Below are 18,419 nucleotides of genomic sequence, written 5' to 3'. Positions count from 1 at the left end.
CTGGGACAGTGCCCTTAAAAGGACATCTTTGTACCTTATTTACCCCAAAAATGTATAGTTGTACATTAAGGTACACATTGGTACTCTAAGGAAGTATTGTGTACCTTTTTGAGTATAAAGTACAAAGATGTCCTTATAATGGTACTAAGAGTTTATTGTTTACATATTTCAAATTGTATTTTGTGCATGCACAGTACATGGCACACAGTAATGGATACTTGCACATTCAAATAATACTTTTTTTTGTTCTAAAAAAAGTACATTTTGTTCTATTCTACAGTCCATGTTTCAGGAATAAAACAAGTAATTCAAAACAAACTATTGAAAGAAAATATGTATTGAACTCAACTGACAAACATGTCAAGACCCGATATCAATTATACAATGAGATGAAATAAACATTTAGTGTCACTTCTTTTAATCTTCCTTGCTGGTTTGTTTAAAAGTAGTAGCTTTTTACACAGTGTTAAAGCTAACATATATCTTAAAATTTAAAACATATCAAAGCATTAATTATTGGTGACTTTGATATTCATTTTGATAATCAGTAAGACTCCTTAAGAGCAGCAGTTGTATCCATTCTAGAGTCAGTTGGAATTAATCAGAATGTTATAGCACCCACTCATAGTGGTGGACACACTCTCGATTTGTTGTTAACATTTGGATTAAAAATAAAAAATTTAGTCATAATTCCACAGTCCGAAGCTATTCCAGACCATTATCTCATCTCTTTTAAAATCTGCCTCAGTCATTGCATTACTACTTCACCACGTTATCGTGTTAAGCGTACTTTCACGTCAGCTACAGCAGCACGTTTTATCAATAATCTTCCAGAAATTACGATATTAGATAGATCTCCGTCTGACCCCGCAGAGCTCGACTGGGCAACTAAATACCTAGAATCAACGTTACGTTATACTCTAGATGATGTATCTCCCCTTAAGACCAAAATTATCAGGGAGAAAAAATTAGCACAGTGGTATAATGATCATACACACACCTTAAAACAGACCACTCGAAAATTAGAACGTAAATGGCGTCAAACTAAATTAACAGTATTTCAATTAGCATGGAAGGGAATAAATGCACTGCACTAACATGCACACCATCAATAGGTAGTAATGATTTCATGAAATGTTTAATAATAAAATTTAAACATCAGGCAAGAAATCCAGACGTTAATATAAATCCAAATTATTTTACAAGTAACCCTGTAGACAGCAGTGTAATTATAGCAGACAATCAACTACAAAGCTTCACTCCTATTCATGAGAATGACTTAATTTCATTAATTTCCTCATCAAAATCATCAACCTGCATTCTCGATCCCTTGCCTACAAGTTTCTTTAAACAGATAACTCCAGAGGTAATTGAACCTGTTTTAAAAATAATAAACTCTTCCATTAGCACTGGTCATGTACCTAAATCCTTCAAACTGGCAGTTATCCACCCCCTTATTAAGGAACCTGACCTTGACCCATGTCAGCTGTCCAACTACAGACCAATATCAAATCTCCCCTTTATATCCAAAATTTTAGAAAAGGTTGTAGCACAGCAGTTCTGCTCACACCTACTTATGAATAAAATTTTTGAAATGCATCAGTCAGGATTTCGGCCTCATCATAGCACAGAGACGGCGCTAGTTAAGGTGGTAAATGACCTGTTATTGGCCTCTGACCAGGGTTTTGTCTCCTTACTTGTTTTGCTCGGCCTTAGTGCAGCTTTTGACACCATTGATCACACTATACTACTTGCTAGACATGAGAACGTTGTTGGATTAAAGGGAACAGCTCTCTCTTGGCTCAGGTCTTATTTGACTGATCGCTATCAGTTTGTTGATGTAAATGGTGAGTTCTCCACACTCTCTAAGGTAAAGTTTGGTGTTCCTCAAGGATCCGTCTTAGGCCCTCTGCTTTTCTCTTTATATATGCTGCCTCTTGGTGAAATTATTCATAAACATGGGATTCGCTTCCATTGCTATGCTGATGATAAACAGCTGTATATTTCAGCAAAGCCTGATGAGAGAGATCAGCTTAACAATGTTGAGAAGTGTGTAAAGGACATTAGACAGTGGATGCTTGATAACTTTCTTCAGCTATAACTTAACTCAGATGAGACGGAAGTACTTTTACTAGGACCACATGCAGCTGGAAGTAAACTTTCCGATTACGTAGCATCTCTAGATGGTGTTTCTGTTTCAGCATGTACAGCTGTCAAAGACCTTGGTGTGATTATTGACCCTAGTCTTTCCTTTGAGTCTCACGTGAATAATATCACCAGGATCGCCTTCTTTCACCTTAGAAATATTGCTAAAATTAGAAATATGATGTGCTTACAGGATGCAGAAAAACTAGTTCATACTTTTGTTACTTCTAGATGAGACTACTGTAACGCTTTACTGTCTGGGTGTGCGAGTAAGTGCATAAATAAGCTTCAGTTAGTTCAGAATGCAGCAGCAAGGGTCCTCACTAGATCTAGAAAATATGACCACATCACCCCTGTTTTAATCAGTGTAAACTGGCTCCCAATGAAATCTCGCATTGATTATAAAATACTACTACTGATGTATAAAGCACTTAACGGTCTCACACCGCAGTATCTGAGTGAACTTCCGTACCAGTATGATCCTCCACGCCTACTTAGATCAAAAGGTGCAGGCTATCTGTTGGTTCCTCAAATAATGAAGACTACAGCAGGGGGCAGATCTTTCTCTTATAAAGCCCCACAGTTATGAAACAGCCTTCCAACCAGTGTTCGGGACTCAGACACAGTCTCAGTGTTTAAGTTGAGGTTAAAAAAAATTTATTTAGTCAAGCCTTTGATCAGTAGATTTTTTTCTTAGGTAAAGGATCTGGAGGGAACATGGATATAGAGTGTTTGGTGAACTGGGATATTTGTATGCTGTCGTCCCCTCACATTCACACGTTCACTCAGGTTTGTTGACGGTGGTGTGGTGGGTCGTCTCTTATCCCAGAGATCCCTCATGTCTGTATTACCTTCTGGTTCTCCCTTTTAGTTATGCTGCCATAGCGAGTCTTGCCGGAGTTCAAACTGCACAGTGACATTAACTTTCATACAACAAGGACACTTAATAATCCATATCCTTCTCTTCCTGTCACCCTCTTCTCTCTCTCTCTCTCTCTCTCTCTCTCTCTCTCTCTCTCTCTCTCTCTCTCTCGGTCGAGTTAAACATGCTCCTGAGGCTCCAGTGACAATTGTTCCTGCCCCTCTCCCCTCCGTGGATCTTCCCACTTCGTCCAGGCCTGCCTCTGGATAGTGTTCTCCTCGACTGGAAGCCACTCTGTGCAGCTTGGGATGGTTTCGCATCAACGCCTTGGGTGGTTCCATGAAATTCCGGAGTAAGAACGGGCGCTTTGAGGATGGATTGGACTGTAGTTAATGTCAACAGTCTCTTTTTTTGCAACTTTTTTGAGATGTGTTGATGCCATGAAATTTAATATCAACTTATTTTTCCCTTAAAATGATACATTTTCTCAGTTTAAACATTTGATATGTCATCTGTGTTGTATTCTGAATAAAATATTGAAATTTGAGACTTCCACATCATTGCATTCTGTTCTTATTCACAATTTGTACAGTGTCCCAAATTTTGGAATCGGGTTTGTATTTCTAAGGAAGAAAGATGCATACTAGAGGTACACTGTACACCCCAGAGACAAGACCACGTTTTTTTATTGTACAAAATTCTTTAGTAGACTGTAAGAATAATAAAAGAATAAATACAATTTATATAATAATACATTATACATCAGCCAATCAGAAAAGAGCATTTGTTCCGCAGTCGTTGTTAAAACCAATCAGATCTTCACTTTCACTTTTAAGCCTAAACGAAAGTGAAAAGCGAAAATAGACGTCGGTTTTGCGCAGGACAGAGTTAAAGGAGATCTTTAAAGGACATCTAGCGTTTCTATAACGTGTTTAATAAGGGAACTTTATTCCTCAATACAACTACAATGGCATTTTATTTGCAGCGATTTCAAACTCGGATTTTTAACCCATTCTTCAAGACCATATTTGTGACCAGAGTTTATTTTGAGCCTCACGCTAATGTAGAGAAATTTCCCCGTAGTGAAATCATTTCACATCTGAAGATTAATAACAAAGTGAATGTAGTAGAAAGTAATGAGAAGGAGTGTGATGTCAAAGTGGTCTTCTGTCCGATTGTCTCGCGCGCTGGAACCGACATTCAAGCGGCTCAGTCTCGCCGTGCACGTGAGTTCCAAACAATACTATTGTAATGTGGTACAGAAGGACATGGAGCATGCAGTTATAGCATCTGGTCTAATTCCTGAAAATGTGTGCAGGTGCAGTCAGTAATCTTTTTCTTTCATACACAAATTTATCTGGAAAACAGGCAGAAAGTGATGTAGCAAAGGTTTCAGTCATTCTATCATAAGTATATTGTGTAATTATCAGTCATTTTTATAGACACTTCCAGATGACCAAATGCCCAGATGTCTGTTTACTCTCCACCCACAAAACCCAACAAAAACCCAACAAAAACAAGCAAAAGAAAGAATAAAAAAACACGAAACCATCCTGTGCAAATCAAATTAGAGACAATGTGATAAGATCAGTTTTTGCATGGATTTTAATAGCTTTATAAGAGCTCATATTTTTTCATATGTAATATGAACACATATGATACATAATAAGGATTTTAATAGCTTTATAAGAGATCATATGTTTTCATATGTTTTCATATGTAATATGAAAGCTGTTGGTGTTATTTCCTTGTGCTTTTTTTTATTTCTATTTTTATCATTCAACATTCTCCTCTCTATTTCATCAAATTCACCTTGTTCCTCAGCTCATTTATCAAATTGCCACATTCACCATATAAGTTAAATGACCCATTTATCTCATAAATAAAGTAAATGAGGACATTTTGGCAGAATTATCTGTTAATTAATAATTAATTTAAAGCAGTGCATTTATTTACAATGGTGATTAAACTGACCTGAATCACAATTATGATATAACCACTTTTAAATGTACATAATGTTAGATTATTATAATTTCACTAACTGTTACATACTGTAGGATAAAGCTGATCATATTAGAATTGCTAATAAGTAATTGTTAATAGTATTAACTACTGATGATTAGTATACTGAGGAACAATGAGAGGCACTTTTAACCAAATAGCAACACCAAACGAAAATCATTTTTTTCCCAGTGCTTCTGTAAAATGTAAAAATAATTAAGTCAATTTTGGTAAATTAAATCTAATATAAATGAGCCGAACACAATTCTTTTTTTACTTCTCAGTTGAAAATTTGACAGTGAAATTATATTATTCACTTGTAATTCTTTTATTTGACTATTTTTAGATGAGAAGCCCACTATGATGATTGTACTTCACCACACTTTTGACCCAGAGCACAATGCACCAAGCAGCAGCAGCAGGGATATCGAAAATGTGATGATGATCGTGGACGTCTTGTTTTATGAGGACTCAGGACTGCTGAAATGTTTAAAGAATAATGAAACAATAAAAAGAGCCAAAAACTTCCTACAGAAATTCTCCCAACCTCAGCGTGTTGTAAGTATTAATGTTTTTGTAATTATTGTTACAATTAATTTAGAAAATCTTTTAAAATCCATCTATAGATCCATGTTTGCTAGCTCCTGTTATCACATAGCTTATTACTGAGGACTTAATAAATACCTCAATAATACCCCTGACTGTTTGATAATTACTGACATTAGAGCTTTTCCCTCAAATGTTAAATATATTGTATTTCCCTTTATAAGAAAACGTATAATATGAACAAACACATGTTTTAGATTGTCAAGTTACACAACAATATTTTGATTAGTTTATTTCCACGTTTGCAGGGTGCAGAAAATTAACTATTAGTATAGAAACTGTTATAACAGCTATATGCTGCTATAGAAAATCAATCAATAGCTTCTGATTAATCAAATTTGAGAAATGTTCCTATGAAATATAAAATAAAATATTTATGAATGCATATTGAATTAATTAATGTCTCATTTGTTGCAGGTAAATAAGCTTGCGGTTATATCTGGTGGTCTAATTGTTTCAGCTGGTGTATTTGCTTTGAAAAAACGTGACAAATTGCAAAAAAAGATCTTCTACCTCTACTTATATTTTAAATGGATGTGGCATTTCAACATGTTCTCTTGGCATGAAAGTACTGATTTAGATGAGTTTTAGATAAGATTTAGATTAGTGCTCTCAAACAACAATGTATCAGTATCCAAAAGCCTAACATTGGTTGCAGTCACATATATGGTGTATGGTCTCTGGATCATTGTTATTTGTGTCCTGTATTTCTGCTTTGCTGACTGGACATAGTGTAAATAAAAACGTGCTAAAAACGTGTGTGTAACTTTGCTCTTCTTGAAAAATAATGTAGAAAACATTGCTTTCAAGCCACTAGGTGTCAGCATGTAGTTTCATACTACCCATGTCCTGGTAAGAGTTAACAAACCATATACTGTATAATTAAAATAAAATAGAGAATATTTTGCCTAGACAATGGACTCTCTCACTCTCTCTCTCTCTCTCTCTCTCTCTCTCTCTCTCTCTCTCTCTCTCTCTCTCTCTCTCTCTCTCTCTCTCTCTCTCTCTCTTTCTCTCGTAGCTGCAGTCTAGAACAAGCATGTAATCTAATTACTGCAAATTTTTCAGGGGAAATGTTATTTTTGTTCAGTGAAACTGGTTATAACATTGTATAAAAAGAACATTCCATTAAAAATGCTAAACTGTATAACCAAATGTCAATTCATGTTTTGTGTGTGTGCTAAACGCAAATCACACCGAGGTCAGATTTCACACTGAAAGGCTGCAGTTAATGTTTGTACAAACTTTAAACACCATTATAGTAGTAGTGGTAAAAACCTGCATAATAATCTTTTAGGCAGACATACTCTAGACATAAGCTATATCAAATCCTTTGCTGGTTATCTTTCATCTGGAAGTCGAGAAATTCTGTAGTTTCTGTGTTAAGATTTGAACAATCTGCTGATTCACGGATGTGAATCATGGCTCAGTTCACTATGTTGTATTTGTTTTGTTTTTCTGTACAATAGAGTTATTGTGTGGTTACTGAAGATAAGTGAATAAACACACTGACTTTACAAAGTAACATTTATTCATCTTCAATAGCCTTATTGTCCGAGTCTCAGGGTGTATCTACAACCATTCACACCGGATGGGACATCAGTTTTTCACAGGACACTCATTTAAACACGCATGTTAATGGTTTGGATTTGATTTATTTACGTTTTAGCTCTGAGACTCACATTTATCAAATTTCCATCAAGCAACTTGAGTTCTGAGGCAGTCACAAAAGAAAGGAGTCTTTTTCCGAAGGAGGAATTTCGACACAGATAGAGCTCAAGGCCAGCCTGGATACTACAACCTTTACTGACCATAGACTTAGCTGGATGGTTGCTCCAGTTTACATTTACAGGAAGATTTACTCATTGCAAAGCATATGACATGGCCTTGGCATTACCTAATACTGACTAGGAGTTTATAGCTTGAACAAGTTGGCTGCCAAGAAAGTTGTTGATTATAATTATTGTTGAGTTACACCATAGAAAATTATTATAAGCAATATAAATGTAAAAGGTTTTTTTTTTTTAAGTGTTTAGTTTTTATAGTAAATAAATACATTATGAGCATCAGATTTTGCCCAAAATATAACACATGCTCAGTCATATGGTGAGCTTTGTGGGGGAAAATTGAGGTTATGTATGGCTCCACTAAACCATAATGGTCCATTAGTTTCATGTTTAAATAAAATATAAACAAGTTCTCCATAGTTCTGGCTACACACACCAACTCCGGTCAGCTACAGCTTCACTTTAAAATATAGCTTGAGCCAAAAACTCTGTAAAGACCACACACACACACACACACACACACACACACACACACACACACACACACACACACACACACACACACACACACACACACACACACACACACACACACACACACAAACTTCAAATGAGTAAGAAACCTATAGTTGGTGGGTGGTGTGGAGTGCCACACAAATATAAATGGATGTACCCTTCAACCACGCTCCCTCATGCTGGCATTGACTCCTACAAAAGCAAACAAGGCCATAAAATGCAGGCGGAGGAGAACGACTTTGGAGATGAGCTGCTGTGATGCTAGGAAAAATATGGTGCGCACATGGGGCTCATTGACCAGTTCACACACCAGGGGGGGTGGAGGGTCACAGAGACAGCAAGGAACTGCAATGGATGCCATTAAAAACAACAGTTAAAGGGTTATGAACATGGAGTAACACGCTCTAGATAGCACTCTTATTGACTCGGTTAGTTTAACATAAATAAGACACGATGTAAATACAATACAATACATCCATACTGAATAGTTAAGGATACATGGCTTCCTGACAGGGTTATACTTAGAATCTCTTTAATAAGGCAAACTTTTTTAATGGTTTTTATATAGAAATTTAAAGTTTTCCCCAGAGGAAAAACCAAATATTTATAGTTGAAATGGAAAAAGGTGTGATTGCCTACTGTATGCATTCAAATGTCTCATCTCCATCAGAGTTCACATAATAAAATTAAATACAGTTCACCAGTGTGCAATTAAAGGATCATGTGAACTCAATATAAATAAACTGGTTCCTTCAATGTCTCACAGTGTACTTAAGTAGCAACATCATGAAGACCAAAATGCCGCCAAAAAGCCTGAGACAAAGATCTAATGTATCATCCTGAGACTATCCAAAGCTTTGTATTCTTTACATGTACACTAAATAAAATCCATTTTTGTTTCATGGTTGTCTAGTGCTGTAAAAATATCTATTGATAGCAAATTAAGATGAACTGTACTTGGTATAATTAATGTTTTACCAATTAGTCATTGAACATCTGCAGTTGTGATAAGCTTTTGGTGAACATATGGAGATCTGTGGTTCGTGAGAGATCAATAAAGGTCCACAGATGACAGTGGAAATATGAAAATATTTGACCATTTTAATCGTGTTGACCTGCTACAATTGAAAAAAAAATCCTTTGCCATATGAAAGCTCAATTTTATGATTCCCAAATGCATTCCGTACCCTTTCCACACTTTATTTAGCATACTTCCTCCTGCCGATTCACACCAGAGGCCTGTAAAACAGCAGAGGCTTAGTAAGCTTCTCCAGTTGGTGCACAGACAAGCAGCTTTTCTCCATTGGCATGTCATATTCACTGGAACAATATTTATGTTTCTTCCCTTACTCTAATTTGTTCTAAATTGTCCTTCTTAAATGATAATGCTGTGCCATCTGAATGTTCAGGATACAGAATCGTACCCGAGACAAAGCATGCTAACCATATGAAATGTACTCTGATTGAACTAGATCAGCTCACACTTTACAGTTCATAACACAAGAATTTCTTTCCTGCTGAGCATGTGGCATGAGGGAAACAGGTCAGCTGTCAGTTGAAATCTGGAAGCACAGCTTCAGTCATGTGATAGCTTCCTGCTATCCAGAAGCTCTTGGCTCTGACTGAATCACTGAACATTTGCTTGGCAATGTTGCTTTTGGATCTGACTTTGGATCTCGTTTTTCATAAGCAAGAACCATTTGTGCAACTCGGATAAACATCGTTCTTCACATGTTTGTCAGCTGATAGTACTTTGAGATTTTTCAGAACAAACTCATTTAGGCCCCTCATTGTTCATAACAAGCCCCCATAGTCAGGTTTTATTATACTGTGTGTAAGGCTGAAGTTTCGCCTGATCTCTTCCACTGATGTAAATCACTTTGAAAGTACTAAAGCAAGAGGCAGTATGCGGGTTGCATAAGAGTCAGAACTTAGTGTGGTTTTTGGGGAAAGTCAGAAAGAAGGAACAATTTTGTTTCCGTAGTATGGAAGTCATTCCCGGGCTGAATAGGAAGCCTTTTTATTGCTATTCATTGTGAAACAATGCAGACTTACTCATTCTTTGTGTAGTTTGTATAGTTGCTATTTTATTCAACAACTTTTTCAGTCTGGACAAATAGGTCTGGATTTGAATACAGGATACCACAAGTGTTTTAGAAGTGTTTTATGTGATGGTGAAAGGGCTGTTCATATACAAAGCAGATAGTGAATGATGGCCCAGTGCTGGAACACTTTCATCTGGCCCACATACATTCCATCCAAATTTGGCTGCCAGAATTTAACTACAATTCAGCATTAGTGGAACCACATCTCAGGCTGGATGTGAACTTCTAAATGGGCCATTGTTGTGCCAAAACTTATACTTGTTCATGCATTAGCCATGGTTGGGTGCATTTGGGTCACTGTGATTGCTAAGATTTTGACCACATTAAGTTCCCATAATACACACACATCAATCCTTATGTGCATAACATTGGCCATTTTTGGTTTAAAGTCATCTGTTCTCTTGAAGAAGCCTTACGTCTTCTAGGCTGTTTTAACTATAAATGAACTGTAAGTATTTTTAGACAACGTGCTACATATGGTAAGTGCTACATAGGGATGGAATGGTCCTATTATACACGTTCATTTAAATGTATGACATTTGGCACATGTCTTTATCCAGAGCAACTTACAATTATGTCAAAGGCCCAGGTGTGGGAGCTTGGTGGTGCTGGGATTTAAACTGAAATTCTTTCAGTAAGAAATTCCAATGTATCCAAAGTACAGGTAATTCCCAACGTATGACTTTTCATTCTGACAATAGCGATACAATAAAATAAAAAATATTTGAAGTTATATGTGTATATCCTATAAGATATGTAAGATGTCTTATTCTTGGTAGTGGTCAACAGAGTTCAATTCTTTAAGTAGTGCGTTTGTTGTATAGAAGACCAGTTTTAACTCTTGTCTCTCACCTTTAATTCTTCATTGAACACTGAAATAGAGTGCGTCCGGCTCCTTCCTCCACTTGCTACCATACTACCCAATACTGATCATCATTCTTTAAAATTCCTGGGTAAGCTAGGCCATGTCTCGACTAACTATATTTTAAAGTTACGACGGTGTCCTTATAACGTATCTCTATTGTAAGTTGGAGACTACATATCTTTTTTAAAAGAAAAAAAAAAACATATGGAACAAATACTAAGGTTATAATGCAAAGGCTGGCAATAAAAATTATGTTCACAAATGTCCCACTGAATATGCCATTACCATTAGTATATACAAAAGAGCTGAATCATAAAAATCTAGTTAGTGTATTGAATTTGGCTACACTGCATTGTTTTTGGGCCGTTCAGGAACAAGCTATGAACTTGATGTGGTATGATATGGGACACATAATAGAGATAGAAAACTCCTAAAAACACAGACATTACACTATAAAAACACTTTTGCATTAATGTTACATTACTCCAGCTTAAAACCTTTCGTTTTCTCTTTTGGAGCAAACTGCCTCATTATTTACATACAGTGTATTTTACTACAAAAAAATGCTGTATAGTTTAAAATGCATATTGTCCAGTGATGGTCATTTCAAGTGCATCATTTGCCAAACGTGTGTTAAATTTAAGTAGCTTCATTGTTTTTTGATATTTGAAATCCAGTCAAGTTAATTCAGTAAAGTAGTTTCCACTAGAACATTTGTTCCCAGTAAACCAAACCATATCTAATTCTTGAGCAGCATTTCAGCTGTAGTCTACAGGTGACCCAGATTCAAGTTTTGCTCCATACCATGTCTTACCAGGCCTGATTTGTGGCAGACAGATGCATATGACTTAATCATGATGTTTCCATGGTGGCTTGTGAGCCAGATGACAGTAGGAAGTGCATGCCAGCATTGGACTTCACTCTTTTGCTATCTGAGCAGGTTTTTTGTTTATGTACTGTATGTAAGTGGGATAGAACATTTCTACCCATGCATAGCACAGCAAGACATTTTATTTAGGACTGTCTATTCAGCATTCGTTGTATGGTATTTCTAACCAGTGACTGTTATATGTGTATGTGCCATTTGTATGACAGACTGGAAAATCCTTCACAAATGTTCTACTAAATATTTCTTCAATTCTTTTGAATTAAGTTTTAGCATTTTACATTTGTATTTAAATTCTTAATGTGACATGGGTACAGCAGACATTTTCACATTTTACTGAGGCAAAAAACTATTCACCAACTTGATCAGAGCATAACAGTGACTGTATAAAGAAGTCACATTAAGCTAGGAAGGTATTACACATCTTACAGCTGACAAAAATAGCAAACTGACGGTTCTTAAAATAAAATAAAATAAAAAAACACATTTAGGAAGAGTTGAATTACAAAATAAGGAGAATTTGATGTGAATTGAGATGAACCATTGAATTTTTTTTTTATAGAAAACAACCCTAGGCACATCATGCAAAGAAACCAGAGTGACATTTTAGAATGACAGAATATACATTTAGATCTGTCGAAGTTTTGCATAGCATTAAAAGAAAAGGCTCAGGTCAAAAGAGCTAACCATTTGAGCCATTGCAGCCACCATCCTTTGATACAGTGGCATTCATAATTAAACGACTGGTTTCATTTTTCTTAATATAACTTAGTTAATGCATTTATTATGAAAGCAACTGTATTTCACAATAGTAAAATAAAATTTGGATGGAAATTGAAATACACAAGTGATTGGAAGTTGACAAAGTAATCCATAAATCAAATTAACTTAAATTCTGTGACTTGAATCAAGGCTAGTCTTCTTGTCAGGGAATTGGAGAGGATGCAGATGCTAGTGCAATCTTTTTTTAAGTACAGTGCAGAAAGCTATTCAAAACAGAAAGGACGAGAACCAGAACTAAATAAATATAGGTGAAAACATCCATAATACAAGCATGCAACACCCACAAAAGTTTGACAATCAGGTGTTGAATGACAAGAACATTGATGATAAGGGTAAAAAGAGACACGGGTGAAAGTGATAGAAAACATGCGACATGCTGAGGCTGATGAAAAGTGTAGTTCAACACCACTCTGGTGCTATCCAGACTGTAAAAGTCAGAAAATGTATCAGCTCATATTCATATATATATATATATATATATATATATATATATATATATATATATATATATATATATATATATATATATATATATATATATATATGAATATGAGCTGATACATTTTCTTCTTTATTACCAGGGATTGGGTTTACTTATAATAAAGCCAGGGTGGCTACTTCTTTTCGGGCAGAGAATGGTTTATATGGTTTAAGGCTAGCATGCTACATGCTAATCACAGTGTGCTTGTTGGAACAAATGGCATTTAAGCTCAGCCCTGAAGGGTATCCTGTTTTCCTACACACATTCTTGTTCGCTTATTTTGTATAGAAATTTCAGATGAAAGAAGTCTGAATATTCTCTTCTCTTTTCTGCATTCTCTTTCCAAATCATACAATGTATCCATCAGCACATTTATGCATATTTGCTTAATAGTGTTTAATGCAGAACAGATTAGGTTCTTTTAGGATTAGGTCATGCACATTAACATTTTAAGAACTGATTCTGAATCTCCAGAAGTTTTTTGTCTTGTGTATTTGGTGGTGTGGAGGCCAAAATAACCAAGGTGTGGTGCAAAGAGAAAACAATGTCTCTTCTATCCTCCCCTGTCTGATCTCTAGACACTCACACCCACTAATAATGCTCATTTAGTCCTACATTATAGGCTTTGTGACACAAAGTTGATATATCTTGCATATCTTGCATTCATTCTTTTTTTCTATCTTTGACATTGGGAATTACTTTCATTTCTCTCCCCTACAGGATTTTTAAAAAGGGAGTAACAAAAAAAAAAAAGTTTCCGCTACATGCAGCTGTAGTAACAGCTCTTGACCCTCCTCACTTCTGTGGCACCATATGGACTATGTTAGTTTGGGTTGCCAGTTGTGTCCTGCCCTCCCCTCACCTCCAGTTCCTTATAGTCAACCACAGATGATTAACTCAGCAGAAAATCAGAGTAAGCCAGACCCCTCTGTTTGGACCCACGCTTCCATTCTTCTCTAATTGCATTGAGAGAACTGTGCCAAGGGGCTCCTGCCATTAAAACGCCTCTGCTGTCTCCCCTCAGTCTGTTGTGCATCAGAGTTAGTTTATGGGAACTGTGCTCAGTGACAGAATTATTTTCTGCTGGGGAAGTGTCTCACAGTTTACAGAACAAGCTGTCTATTGATTGACACTGGGCCTTCTATTCCATTTACAGCGTAGCACTCTGAAAGTTATGTAACTGTGAATGTTATGTAACTATTAACTTGTTAAAATATACAGTATGTACAGTAGGTAAATAAGCGATACTCTTAATTCAGGAAGACTGACATAACATCTGTATTACAGGACTGTAGGAACCGGACTGTATTTTCCTCCGAACTACCACAGCAAAAAATGTTTTAGAGTAATATGCTCTAGTTATGTAACAGACAACATTTAAAGGGTTTTACAGTTGGAATATTTGAAATTGCTGGCAAACAAAACGAATGCCAAGTGATTATTGTGTCTTACTATGACTGGAAATGAGGCCGGGAATGTCGGGAAGCCAATCCTGCCAGTATACTGCTATAAATCTACAGAAACTACCAGCTGCACAGATTCCAGTATACTGTGGGAAAGTAAGTAAGTAGTAAGTAAAGAGAGAAAATTGCTGTATATTTGCAAGTCAGGAAAATAACAGTATTTTTTTTTTACAAATTCCAGGAAACTCCTGGGAGCACAGTTTTATAAATACTGCTGTAAAGGTTAAATATTTACTGCAGTTTAACTATTACACAATACTGTAGTCTTCTTCAAAAAGATCAAATACAGAATTTGAATAAAAAAAGCAAGTTTTTTATAGATTTCTCTGGAGAATGGTGTCACTGCCAAATCATGTGTTTTTGTGGTCAGCCAAGATGCCACAAGTCTTATCTGGCAGTCAACGGCAGCAAGATCCAGTATGCATCTGTAAATACATGCGCATGTATGTTGAGGGCAGAGTGCACTTTTCTTTATGTATGTTGTACTGCCCCTAAAACAACGTAAACAGAAACTGAAAACAAAATTCGGTCTACAATTTCGCTTTTGCCAACTCTGTCCTTCAGGCAGAGCCATTTTCTTCAACATCTTAAAAGTCTTTCACTAATTGAGCCATGGCCAAATGCTGACCATGCTAAATTCTTTCTACATTAATGTGTGAACTGGTGTGTCAAAGTATTGTGAGATAAACAGCAACGGTTTTGTGCTTCCCTGAACCAAGTGGACTGACCTATAAATACAGAATGCTACTGATATATATATATATATATATAATTCATTCTGCTAATCAGAATTTGGGTGGGAAACTAGCTAGCAACAATTTTTAGCTACAGCCTTAGAAGAAGGAGGTGATTCAAGCAAATGTCATGCCATGTCGATTATAGCTGTCTTTTTTTTATTGGGTTAGATCACATACATGCAAGGAACTCTTTGGGTGATAATTGAGTAAATCTTTCATTCATTCATTTTCTCCCGCTTATCCGTAATTCGGGTCGCGGGGGCAGTAGTCTAAGCAGGCCCCCGCCTTCGACTGCTGCCCAATCCTCACAGCACCGTCCCTTACGGTCCCTCCTGCAGGTGGTGAGCCCACGGGAAGGCGGCCCCACGTCACTCCGACGTCACGGACCTTGATATTTCCCTCGTAAGGGACCCCCAGAGAATAGAGGGTTAAGGGCCTTGCTCAAGGGCCCAAGAGTGGCAGCTTAATTGAGTAAATCAAAATCATTTATTTGATACTCTTGGAAAAGAAGGGGTATTATAGGTTCTTAAGGTTTCTTTGAACAGTTAGTGGGCAAATCAAAACCAGAGAATGCAGACACACTCGGGAAAAAATGAGTTTCTGAAGGTTTTGTTTAGCAGTTGAGCAAATCACTAACTGTTGGGGGAGGGGAATTTTTCTCAGTCTTTCGATACGGGTCTAATTGGAACCGTTTCTGAAAGGGGAACCCTCTCTTTTCTCCCAAAGAGACTAACTAAAACACCAAAGATTTGGGTGAGGCTGTTTTTATTCCAGAAAAAAAAAGGTATAAAAGAAGTAAGTGGTTTATGCTTTTCATTTCTGTGGTTAAAACAATACTGAGAAACTTTCCACTGGCTTTTTTTTTTAGGTTATTGAATTTCAATAAATTTGCCATTGTGCACATGTGATTTTTTTTTGCATGATTTGCCCTGAAATATTATAGTTAGAATATATTGTTGACCTGATCTCAGACACAATACTGTGCTCAATATTCATAGTATAGACACTTAAAAAGCATACATAAGCAAATATGAATTAGTTTCCAAAAGGAACGTCTCAGTGTGTGGCCTTGACCTGTTCACACTGCAGGCACTTTAAACAGATTAAAGAGGGGCTTTAGACATCATTAGACATAAAAGCTAGACTTAAAAATTATAGGTGTCTTTCAGAGCAGCTGTGCACTGGAGACCATATCGTAATGGCTTTTAGCCCAAACCTTGAGAACATTCATGTACTGGGCTCTAAATTTGACTGAGGGTAATAAACTTCAACTACTCAGTTATTCTACATGTGGTAAAAGGAACTTGGCTGGATTTCAGTTTGGCTGAATGTTAGTTTTAATACAGAAGTGATAAAGTGGAAAAAATATATTTTTTATGTTGTGTTTCTTGCAGCAGCGATTCGCCCAGTGCCTTTGTCAAAAGGATGGATTGTAGCAGCCAGCAACAGATTATGAAATGTCCTGCTTTAAAACAAGACTGGAATAAAACTCACTGATTAGTAACAGATTGCATTTAACCTGGCTACAAAAACCATGCACTTGAAATCTGAGTAGAATGCACACAAAACATTTGATCAATTATCTGATTACACTTTTGACTGCAGATAATATATTCTGTTAATCTGTAACTGAATGTGACCATAAACTACATAACAGTTTAGTCTTTATGATGAAGAAAAAACAAGTAGCAGACTTTTAGCTAAACAGACATGTAAAACTAGCTTAACCTCAAATCACTATAATAGCAATATAATAGCAATAACAATTTTACAACATACACATGTATGGTATTTGGTAGACATTAATCCAAAGTGACTTACAATATCCTTATACATCCAATTGAGCAGTTGATGGATAATAGATGATAAAATTAGTGCCTTTATTAGCAGTTTTGGGATTTAAACAAACATCCTTTCAATCAGAAGTGTGGTTTTTTGGAGGTTAATATCAGGTTCTGACACGAACCCTGAATAAACAGCATGTCTTTGTGCTTCCTTAAAATTGAAGGATTTTATCCTCTGTTAACATTATATTTTACATTACCTTTTACATGTACAGCTATGTTTTATTTAATTAGTACCTCATAAATAAATGCTAATCACAAAAAACCTTTTCGAAACTACGCTATCACTTAATCATATTTGGAGGGCATTTTCATGTAGTTTTGATAAAACACATCATGGTGAAAACATTGTCAGTCTATGTTTACCACAACATGGATAACAACAATCTGCTGCAAATTGTATTTTATATAGATCTAAAATGTAGGCAGCAAGTAGAGCACATTTGTTCTTAATTTTAGAAACTGTGGAATATCATGGACTTTGTGAAAGGCATGTAAACTTTCTTGCACTTTCTGGTCCTTTAAATGCAAATAGTGTACATAAAACAGTCTCTAATACCAGTAGACAAAGAATCCCAAACTGTTATTGCAAAGCTGAAGGCACACACCTTTCCTTTCACTTGAACTAGGAGATCGAAACATGTTCCAGCATTACAATACCCCTGTGCACAAAGCAAAATCCAGGAAGATATGCATGAGTTGGAGTTGAAGATCTCCTGCTATAGAGCTTTGACCTCAATCCTACTGAACACACCTTTGGGATGAATCGAAAAGCTGACTGCACCCCAAGTACCTGACTTTACTAACACCCTTGTGCTTGAATGAACACAAATCTCCACAAGCACCCTCTAAAATCTAGTGGAACATCTTCTCAGAAAAGTAGAAGAAATTAGAGGAGCAAATTGGGACTAAATGTGGAATGCAATGCTCAAAAAAACACATACCGTGATTGTGACCAGGTGTCTGCAAACCTTTGGCAGTATAGCGTAAGTCAGGATAAGAAAATATGATCAAGCTTACACACTGTGTCCTGTTAGTACAAGCAATTTCAACAGCAAATACAGTGCAGGTGTATATTTGTAGTGTATTTAAAATATAATACAATTAATAGGCATTTAAATGTTTACAAAAGATGTAGGTCTTTAGTTTTTGTTTGGAATCAGGGGCAGTGACTCAATACAAATCTGGGTGAAGTTTGATCCACCAGCTGGTCACAAATAGTCTTGATGCTGGCCTTTCTTGTGTCCTAAAGGATGGCATGTTCCATCAAGCTATTTCACAAGGCCCAAGAGGGACATGGTATAGTGTGGGGTTTTAAAAGTTCCTTCAAGTTGCCAT

The 18,419-nt window shown here is 36.3% G+C and overlaps 1 long non-coding RNA gene across 1 annotated transcript; it reads left to right on the top strand.

Annotated features, from left to right (window-relative positions):
* Positions 1–3,847: 3,847 nt before the first annotated feature.
* Positions 3,848–6,373, top strand: LOC310737527. Its single transcript, XR_014536842.1, has 3 exons — positions 3,848–4,233; positions 5,355–5,566; positions 6,032–6,373. It is a non-coding gene; the product is annotated as an uncharacterized lncRNA (long non-coding RNA).
* The last annotated feature ends 12,046 nt before the right edge of the window (positions 6,374–18,419 follow it).

The sequence above is a fragment of the Silurus aristotelis genome (assembly GCF_946808225.1).
Source record: "Silurus aristotelis genome assembly, chromosome: 15".
Classification (NCBI taxonomy): domain Eukaryota; kingdom Metazoa; phylum Chordata; class Actinopteri; order Siluriformes; family Siluridae; genus Silurus; species Silurus aristotelis.
Note: the sequence above shows the minus strand (reverse complement) of the source record. Positions and strands in the feature narration are given on the sequence as shown.